Source organism: Cupressus sempervirens, chromosome 5, assembly GCF_028749045.1.
Source record: "Cupressus sempervirens isolate cs-2001-9-10 chromosome 5, ASM2874904v1, whole genome shotgun sequence".
NCBI lineage: Eukaryota > Viridiplantae > Streptophyta > Pinopsida > Cupressales > Cupressaceae > Cupressus > Cupressus sempervirens.
In genome coordinates, this window is record NC_143122.1 from 297230388 (window position 1) to 297241378 (window position 10991).

Sequence of the window (10991 nt, forward strand, 5' to 3'; positions counted from 1 at the left end):
TAAAATATATTAAATATTAGATAACTAAAGTTTAGCTTAAGTGAACTATAATTAATTAGAAAATATCTAATTACTGTAACAAGGTCAAGATTGGAGACTTATAAGAACAAATTAATATCTGCATAAGCTAATTTGAACACTTAAATTAGTTCAATTACAAATATTCAAAGTTTATATTTGGGTCAATCACAACTAATGTTAAGTTCAATGTAGAACTCAACTATTTGAAACAATTTAGTAAGATAAGAAACAAAAGGTCTGAATGAATTTTTTTTTTCTCGTGCTATTCTTGATATTATAATCTTTTGGCTAGTTGATGACATTTGAAATACTTTCCATCTTGATTTAACTAGAAATAATTTGAAATGAATCTAATTTACTAAAAACATTTATAGAGTGCTCTCCAAGGGTAATTAATTTTTTATACAAGCCCTTTATTCATTTTGTTTATAATACAATTTGCACTAGAGGAAGACACTCCCAACATTCTCAGCTATAGAATGAAAAATGATCCATAAAGCTTCTTAAAATACTTAGCCAATTAAATTAACAAAATCCACACTATCAGCTCAATAACCCTATAAGAAAATACTTAAGATTATGCCTCTAAAGGGAAGTTGAAAAAATAAATTATAGTACAATTTGCACTAGGGGAACACCCTCAATATTCTTAGTTGTAGAAAAACATTATCTATAAATCTTCTTAGTATGGTTATATACATTAAATAGAGATAAACATAATCAATACTATCAGCTCCATAACCCCTCAAGAAAAGACTTAAACCTCTCAAGTATGTCAAAAACATGAAATTTTTAGTCAATTTTAGAAATTGTAAAATCAATCCTTTCTCAAACTAATTAATTATTTTCTTAGGTAAAACTCCAAAATTTATTCTCTACCCAAAAAAATGTTATACTAAAATGAAAAGAAAAATTTAGTTAAAAGTGATATTTCATAACACTACAAACGCAATTAGAAACATGAAAATGCTCCAATATGTATTACTATTCTATTAGACATGGATGCAAAATGTGGTAGCAGGGACAAGGCATGCCTTCATTTAGTATGGAATGATTAGTATGTGTAGAGGTTAACATTAAAAGAAAATAATAGAGCTTGATGAAACTATGGCAAGCAGTAGCATAGTAAAGGAGTATGTGCTATTACATTGTTCATAGGACACTATGATTTATAGTTCCAAAAAGAACAAATGATTGTTATATTTTGTTTATGATGTTTGAAGTAAAATTCCTAAGAAGTGTGTGCTATTTTTTAGAAGTATGTGTTAGTTTTGAGGATTGAAATCTTACATCAAACAAACATGGCATTCTTTACATAAATAAGCAACTAAAACTATTGAAGAATCCAATAGTCATTTGAATTTGAGTGGTTAAAGAAGAGTCTTTTGCAATGGAAGGCACCCAATAGGATAAACCATTAGCCAATTTTATTAGTAGCATCAATTAACCTCACACACATTCTTTTGAGATTTTGCACAAAGAAACAAAAAAAAGTAGCCCTTTGAATAAAATTTAGAGCTCTGTTTACACATGTACCATAATGGTAAGAATTATGCAATTAAGTAGATGAAGAGGTAAATGTCCCAAGAGTTGAATATTTTGATGTGATCCCTTGGAAGACCAATTTGAAGATTGCATTGGATGTGCCTGATGGACTTCAAAACATTCATTCAGCACATCCATGCAGTTGACAATAGCCTCTAATATCACACACACCACCCCTGCCATGATTGTTTGTGTGGAAGGACTGATAAAAAAAAAAACATATAGAACACAACACAATATAATAGAGAAAAAAGTTTTTAAAATAGAGTACAAAAAATAGAAAGAGAAAAATAGAGTAGTAGTGATGAATACTATAATTGTAACTTTATTCATTAAAGACTATAAACTCTCTTTTTTGAACATAGTGTTTAATGAATAAAGTTGTAGTTATAGTGTTCATCACGATTGCTCTTTTTTTCTCTGTCTATTTGTTGTGTTCTATTTTTAAAAATATGTTCTCTTTTATATTGTTTTGTTTTCTATATCTTTTTTATCAATCCTTCCACATGGTGTCAGAGCATATTATGATTCATGGGTTGTGCTATTTTTGTTGTTATGTGAAATTTTGACTTGTTTGTAGATCTGAAAATGTCTAATGACCAGAATGCTGGATGTAAAGAAATTTTCATGGAGAAGAGAAAGGTTGCTGTGAAAAACTAACAAAAGTTTGATTTAATAAAATGATTAGCCCAATCAGAAGAAAGAGCAAGCAAAGAAAGCATTATTTGGAACAGTCGGTTCATAAGGATTCCTATTGTCTTATGAAAGAAATTGCAGCTCTAAAGAAGAAGGAAAGAGGCATCACTGTGTTTACAGAGCACATTTAAGTGTATTAAAAAAAGGTTATGTGTCTTCAGTAGGAGATTGAAGTATTCAGCTCCTGACCAAGGTTGAAGATTGAAGTATTCAGCTCCTAACCAAGGTTGAAACTGGTCAAAGTTTGCAAATCACAACCAAGAGTATCATTAAAAAATGAATCAGGGCAAGCACGAAAATTGATGGAAATTATTGTTGTTGACAAGGGTGTTAAGAATTGCATATTTCACAATCACAAAATCATAAATAAAAGAATGTAGTTTAAGGATTAGTTCAGATTGAAAGGTTACAATTAATAAAATAATACTTGTTTGGTAAATGTGCTTTCTTTCTTTTTTAAAGATTTGAGATATTGTAAAGAAATTGACGCGAGAGAGAGAGAGAGAGAGAGAGAGAGAGAGAGAGAGAGAGAGAGAGAGAGAGAGAGAGAGAGGAGGGAGGGAGGGGAGGGAGGGAGGGAGGGAGGGAGGGAGGGAGGGAGGGAGAGAGAGAGAGAGAGAGAGAGAGAGAGAGAGAGAGAGAGAGAGAGAGAGAGAGAGAGAGAGAGAGAGAGATTAATCTCAATGGAAAAAATTGGAAGAGTTAAAAAAGGAGAAGACCAATAATTTAGAAGAAGAATTAATAAAGGTGAAGAAACAAAATGCAAGAGTAATATGTGAAAATGATGTTTTGCAAAGAGTATTGACAAAACTAAGAAATGAACTAAGTGTAGAAAGATGTAACGTTATAGATCAAATTAATGTTTATATAGAAGCAAATGAGAATTAGAACAAAACTTTAAAGATGTTTCATGATGTTAAGAAAAGAAATGAAGAAGTAGAGGACAAAATGAAGAGACTAAAAGAAGAGAATGACTTGTTATGGATAAACTAAATCAATCAATGTAATGGCCCCATTTCTAGGATAAAACTAATAATAAAGATAAATTTAAATAAAATACAATATTGAAAAAATGAAATGATAAGTAAATAAATAATAAAATCAATAATATATATATAATTTAAAATATATTGAACATTATCATATAAAATATATATTTTACAATAATATATATAAAACTAATAATATAATGATCTATCATTGGACAATAAAGTGAACTATATGTATATTTAGGAATACATGTACAAAAGTTATCCTAAATATAATAATATAAATATTTATATGTTATAGTTAAATTATAATTCTAAAGTCAATTAATATTAGAATAGACCTAATATAAAGAAACTAAATGAATAATTGTGACCCTTCACCGGGGGTAAAAGAAATAAATAAATGGAAAGGCAACGAGAGGGGGGGGGGAGGAGGAAGGGGAGATTAGAAGAATGGGTCAAGCAAATAGCCCAGAAAAAGGCCAATATTATTATAGATGAATAATAGTGGTATATCTAAGAGCATCAAGCTATGTACATTACTGAAGGACTAATGTCAATGTCCAATTAAACATCTTCTACATTAGTTTTACTAAGCCATTAATGCGTAATGAGAGTGCAACAAGTGAATAGGGTAGTAACTGAACCAAAAATAGGTGCAAGTTGTGTTAATTTAGATTGTGGGTATAGATGGGTCAGAAATCAATATACCTCAGAAGCACACATTACAGACAAAAGATGAAATTTTCACTCCATCGTAGTTCAACAACATAATACAGTTTAGCAACATAATTGAGGAGTGAAGTTGAAAATTCTATAGGTCTGACACAAGGGACATTATAGTGGTATCAGAGCATGATCTTTCCATCTTGTAGGGTGAATTTTAACAATTTCAACATATAAAAATAAATAAATAAAGGTTGTCATTAAAGACATGTGAAAGAAGAAGGGAAATATGGAATACATAACTCTTTCAACCTTAATCGTCATCTGTCACACAATATTTATTTCAGATCAGAAAAGACAACATGTACCTGTTAGCATATATGAAAGAAAGAACACCAATAGAAATGAGTAGAGAAGGGAAAGATTCAAGTTAGAGGAATTGTTAATTCAATAATGTTCAGCTAGAACTCAAAAGGACACAACAAGAATATCAGTGAAAAATATATAAGACAAATCACCAATATAGTAATTTCTTACAGTTAATGGAAAATTCTTGCATAGCATGGAATCCATTGAGATCAATGGAAGGAAGAAATATACTACTCTAAATAGCCATGAGAAGGAGACACGACATTCATTCATAGAAGTAGAAACAATGAAGAAAGGAGAAGATCCTTCACAGGCACACTAAGACACCAGACCTAATTGAAGGGTTTGGCATAATAGTTTGCCGAGGATGTGAAGCCAGTAGTTCACACTTAAATTTTCCCTCATAGAGTGATAAATGGGTCCCATAGAGTAGTAGTAGGTAATGTAGGGATGGCTATATAATAAACATCACTTCATATAGACTTTCATGCATTCACCAATCTATCCTAGCATCAAAATCAAACATAAACCATTGTCACTTCAATGTTAGAGATAATAGATCAGAGAAAAAATTTAAAATGATGGAACTTAAAGAATGTTGAGTTAAGGGAGAGATCTTTACATAAAGAACTATAATTCGTAATAGGAATCAAGGCAAAGATATAATATCTCTGAAGGTCAATAAAACCAAATGGGTGAATGCATATTCAAATAGAATGAACATACTTAAGGTAGTTCATAAGGCTTAGGAGGAGATTAATCTTCCCTAAGAAGAATGGATGTATTTGATCAATCATCCATAAGGCTTGACGAAAGTAATTGTGAGAGGACTTCACTTAGAGGAGATTTGTTCCTTTAAAGGAGCCCCAGGAGGCCCTCCCCTAGGAGCTAAGTGACCAATCATGACCTCTCCTTAAGAAAGGGTTTAAATTGGGAATTAGGATCTTATAAGTTAACAAATTATAAGATTGAATATATTCTTATCATGGTTTTTGAAGTACTAACATGTGATGCAAGTCTAACATGTGTATGGGTATGTGCAAGATCATTGTGTGCCAAAAAGTGGCGATGTGAAAAAAATAGAGTTTGAAGACATCTAAAAGCGCTTCAAAATCCGCTCTAACTTTTTTTCACCTATCTAGGTACCAAACCTGGAAAGTAAGGCCCAAGCCTTATCGAATATCCGATTTGATTTCAGATACCCGATAACACAAAACAATATATGGAAATATATATAAAATAATAAATTAGTTCTTACATTATATAATTATAAAATAATAAATATATATTATATTATTTAAAAAGATTAATATTTTTATATTTTGAAAATCATTCACAAATATTAATACGAGTAAAATATAATATAATAGTATAATATAATGCATTACCTAATATATAGTATTATAATATAAAATATAATAAATAGTAATGTAATATAATATAATATAATAATCTAATAATATAATATAGTAGTAATATATTATAAAATAAAATAAAATATATCTAGTAATATAATGTAATATACTACTTGACCCGCGACGTGTTTCAAATAGTGGGGTGACGTGGCCATATCGGATATTCGATATCTGTCAAAAGTTATTAAAAAAAACACAGAACCTGCGGGCTCATTTTCACAGTGTTTTATGTGCTCAAGCTCAGATATCAAATTGTATATCGGATATACGATATCAAGGTAGTTTTTTTTTTAAAATCAATTTTAATATAAATTCAATAGATTTTATCATGAATTTGTTATTTTTAGTTGAATTTAGGGTTTTTTGATAGAAATTATTAAAATTAAGGTTTTTTTAATATATATTATGTTTTGCACATTAATAGGAATGGCTAATCAAAATGATGACAGTGAGGCAAGGAATAATATTCCTCATAACCCCCCCACCAAACAATCTAGTGCCCCCACAAAACCGTCCACCAAATGATCCTCGACCCCTTCAAAACCCTCCTCAAATCAAGGATTTGATAAATGAAAATCTCACTGAACTGAGGGGTTTGTGAAGAACATATAATAATGTACCTACATTGGCTCCTATGTTATCCACGTTAAACACCATAGTGGATAACATTGAAACCCTTACCAGCCAAAAAAATGACGCTCTTCATTTTCATAAAAAAATGCATGAGATGTTTGATGATGGCTTGGACTATGATGAGGTTGCAGCCCTTAATATAACCAAAGAGGATTTGGCTAGCCTTTTTGCAAACCCAAAAATAGGTATACTAGTCGACCAAAAAAAACCCAAACTATCGATTAAATGGTGCACAAATGATGCCACATGTGCAAGCTTTTGGGATTTTTGGTGGATGATTTTTGATATCCCTCCACAGAGTAATTTAGAGGTGCCATTTTATTTTCTTAGAAAATTATATGTAGAATTTGTGTTGAAACTCAAAGTGAACTATTGGAGCATGAAGCCCAACATGGGTGTAGGACTAGGAGCTCATCAGGATAGACCCTCTTCCCAGCAAAAGAAAGTTGGCACTTTTGTCCCCCACACTGATATCTTCCCCCATCCTCGAGTGCAACATCCTGATATTATGGTAGGGGCTAGCTCTTAGACCATCAGATCCATTCATAGGCTAAGTATCCCATTGATATCTTAGGCTAGGTTAGTCTTGCCTCCCCGTGTTGATGATGCTAGTGCTAGTTCATCATCGGCTAGCTCATCACATGTTTGTGTGCCTCACACTTGCGTTACATGCAAGAATATTTTCCTAGGTCCCATAGGTGATCTTCATGAGTATGATTTTGTATTAGACAAGGATACACCAAACACATGTATAGAGGCTATAGACCCTGATGTGAGAGAGGAGGGGAATGTAGAGGCATGGACTCCTTCGATGTCAGTATGTGTATACATTTTTTTGTTATGACATATGTGATTTAAAGTTAATTTTTAGAATAAAGTAATTTTAATTTTTAAGCCATACTAACTTATACATGTATGTGATCTTCATTCATGTTTAGTTGATGACCGAGGAGGAGCTCAGACAGATTGATGATGCCATGCTCTCAGCCATTTCATTTGGCATTGAGACATCTACGGTACATTATGTTGTGTTTGCATTGTTTTTTTCTATTTGATATTGTAGCATATATGGTTGCTAATCTTTCTTTTATCTTGCAGGTACCACCTGTCTCAGGGGAACAAAGTGTGGGGGATGAGCCAACACCCATTGACAAAGGAAAGGCAATTAGGTGCTTTCTATTTGATTAAATATCAATGCATTCTTGTAAAATGTTTGTGGCAATGAAATTTAATTATATTCTTTATTGTATATAGGGTGTGGCTACTGGCGATGAGCCCGTATAGATTTCACGTTGTAGACACTCGAGCATTTCCATTCGCACTGAGAGCCCCATTATATGTATAAGTATCATTTATTTTTTATTTTTATTATCTTCATAAATAAATTCAAAACTGATTTCTGTGATATTAACAACTACTATTTTGTATCTCATAGGAGACTCCTAGTGCACATGAGGTTTGATGGGAGACTTATGTAAATTTGATGATGTAGCCACTCTATCCTAAGGAGGAGCCTAAAATAGTAAGTTGTAGTTTGAATTCATGATTAAATATGTTATAAATTTAGCATGTTGTTAATTATAATTTTATAGTTTAAGTTGTAGATTTGTTTGACAAACGTATTTGAACATACATAGCCCACAATTAGCAAGGTACAAACATTGTCGAGGGCATAGAAGAGAACTCCTGACCAGCGCAGGAGGTTAACGAGAGAGGTATTATTATGAAATTTTAATAGTATAAATATTCATTACAAAAAATATCGTTATGCATTTGATTAATTCAATGTTAGATACAAAGAATCATATGAATTTAGTAGTCTAACTTTGGATTTTCCTTTTTTGTTTATGTAGGAGGCATTTGATCCACCTAGTGTAGTGAAGAGGCTGCATTTTGATCATCCACTAGTACCCTAGGATAGTATAGTTGTTGTAAGATGTATTATGAGACATTTTGAGATGGAATATGCCACATTGTTTATAGAAACATTGATATTCTACACATTCTGATGGCATGATCAACCACATTTTGTATATGGATCTATGTATTTTGATATATATTTGAGCACTTTGTCTATAGATACATGATCTTTGATTTATAGTTGTGTAAAATTTTGTCTATGGATACATGTATTTTGATATATATTTTTTTCATTTATGTGCACAATGATATACATATTAATTTAGTATCTATTATTGTTCAATTTATCATGGATCTTGTGTATTGTTCATGTTTATGATATATTATTAATTTTGATTATGTTTCTTATATTCAATTCAAATGCAATAATTTGTGAATAATATTTTAACAACCTTTATTATCAAATTTGGACGCAATGTTTAATTTGAAGTGCTATCATGACATAAACACACTTGTTAACCTCCTACACAAGGTTCAAATAACCCCAAATCTAATTTTAAACTCCACCTTCAACCTTGAAACTAACTCTTGGCATCAAATATAATCTCAACATAGTTAAGGACTCCACTCCTCAACTATGGATTATATTCCCAACAAAAAACTCATTCCTAGACTCATAATCTTTGATAACTAGCACTTCACTTTGTTAATATCCTCATACTACAACTTTTCAATTTCAACATAACCTCAAAATATCTCAACTTAAGAGACTTGATTGGATCAAACATTTTTTACTTTCTTACTATCTCTTGAAAATGAGATAGGTTATTTTAGGCCTAATCATCACTATCCTATACCATTCGATGGTTCATCAATAGCCCTCACGAGCTTTGAGTTATGACCCTCAGAAGATTGACCTCAAAATGCACTTAGAGCACCTTGGAGACTCCTCGGTATAGGGTAGTCGTGGATGATGGATGATCTCCATGGCTAAAACAAGGGTTTCACTAAGGTTCACCTTCCCATCCAAAGCTAATGGCACTGACAATTCAATGCCAAGATCAGCAGTTTCAAAGTTATGTTGTGGTGCACCTATGAATTGAGGCACACTATGAGTTTTGGCATTGAGAAAGATCATTGTACTGAATCCAAATGGAAGATGATCTCTCAAAAATGAGATAGGTTATTTTAGGCCTCAGCATCACTATCTTAGAGCATTTGACAGTTCATCAATAGCCCTAATGAGCTTTGACTTATGACCCCCAAAAGATTGACCTCGAAATGCACTTAGAGTGTCATGTCCCCTTTTCAAATAATTTAAAAAAAAGAAAATCTTTGCTAAGGCAGGCAGGCCCAAGAAAGTGAAGTTTCGGAAAAAGGGAGTTAATCTTTGGAAACCGTTGGACTAATAAATGATAATTATTATTAAAATATGTTTCATTAACCTCTCTTGGACGTGAGTTACAGTTATGCCCTTTTTAAAGAGGTTTGGAGGCATTTTGGGGGGATTCCAGACTTGATTTTCGCTCATTCTTTGTTACTCTTCAGAGGCTGCCAAACCTGTGGAAAAGGAGACCCAAGAACGGGAGTTTGCAGGTTTCCAGGGAGACCCAAGAATGGGAGTTTGCAGGTTTCCAGGAAGGCTAAGGACGGGAGTTTGAAGCCATTCCATGTGCATGCTCATACAGAGTTTGCCTTTGTGCTGAACAGTGCAGATTTGTGAGTTTCCGGGTGTATTTTTGTAAGAGTTTGGTGTTTCCGGTTGAGTATTTCATATCAGTTTTGGTTGCTGCTGTATTTTATACTTTAAGCTATTAAAATAGATCTGAATATATATATTGGGACGTGATTAAACTTCTGAGATAGATTATTAGTGTTCTTGTGGTGTTTCCGGGCATATTTTGTGCTATTTCGGGAGCCCGATGAGCATAGTTTTGGTCCTACATTTTTGAGCTGTTGTGTAAAGGCTATACGGATCTGGAAATGTCAATTTGTAGGCTGTTATGCTGCTGAAAGTTCTGTAAAAATTTCCATTTTCAGATTTATTAGTAATTGGTGAAGCTGTGAAGCTTTTGGCACAATTTCTGGCATACCCGATTTGGGGTTTCTTGAGAAATTTGGAGGATCTTTGTGATATTAGTTGTTTGATCTTAAAGATCTGATTAAAGGTTGGAAATATCATGTAAAATCAGAAAAGGGACATTTCAGTGGTATCAGAGCCATGATCTTGCCAGCCTGAGGGTTTGTAGAAGTTGCAGGTCAGTTTTGACAACTACCCAGATCTTGCATTTCAGTTTTGAGAACTACCCAAATCTTGCATGTTGTAATTTATGATTGCATGTTGCTTCTAATCAGTTGCATGTCAAAATTTATGGTTGCATGCTACTTCTAATCATTTTCATGTTAGTTCTTGGTGAATTTGGTGGTTGTAGAAGTTTGCATTTCAGTTTTGACAAGTACCCAGATCTTGCATATCAGTTTTGACAACTACCCAGATCTTGCATGTCATAATTTGGTGGTTGCATGCTTCTAATAAGTTGCATGTCCAAATCTATAGTTTCATGCTACTTATAATCATTTGCATGTTAGTTCTTGGTGAATTTGGTGGTTGTAGAAGTTTGCATTTCAGTTTTGACAACTACCCAGATCTTGCATGTCATAATTTGGTGGTTGCATGTTGCTTCTAATCAGTTGCATGTCCAAATCTATGGTTGCATGCTACTTCTAATCATTTGCATGTTAGTTCTTGGTGTTTGAAGAAGTTATATCCTATTGGGGTTACACTCTACTTTATCCA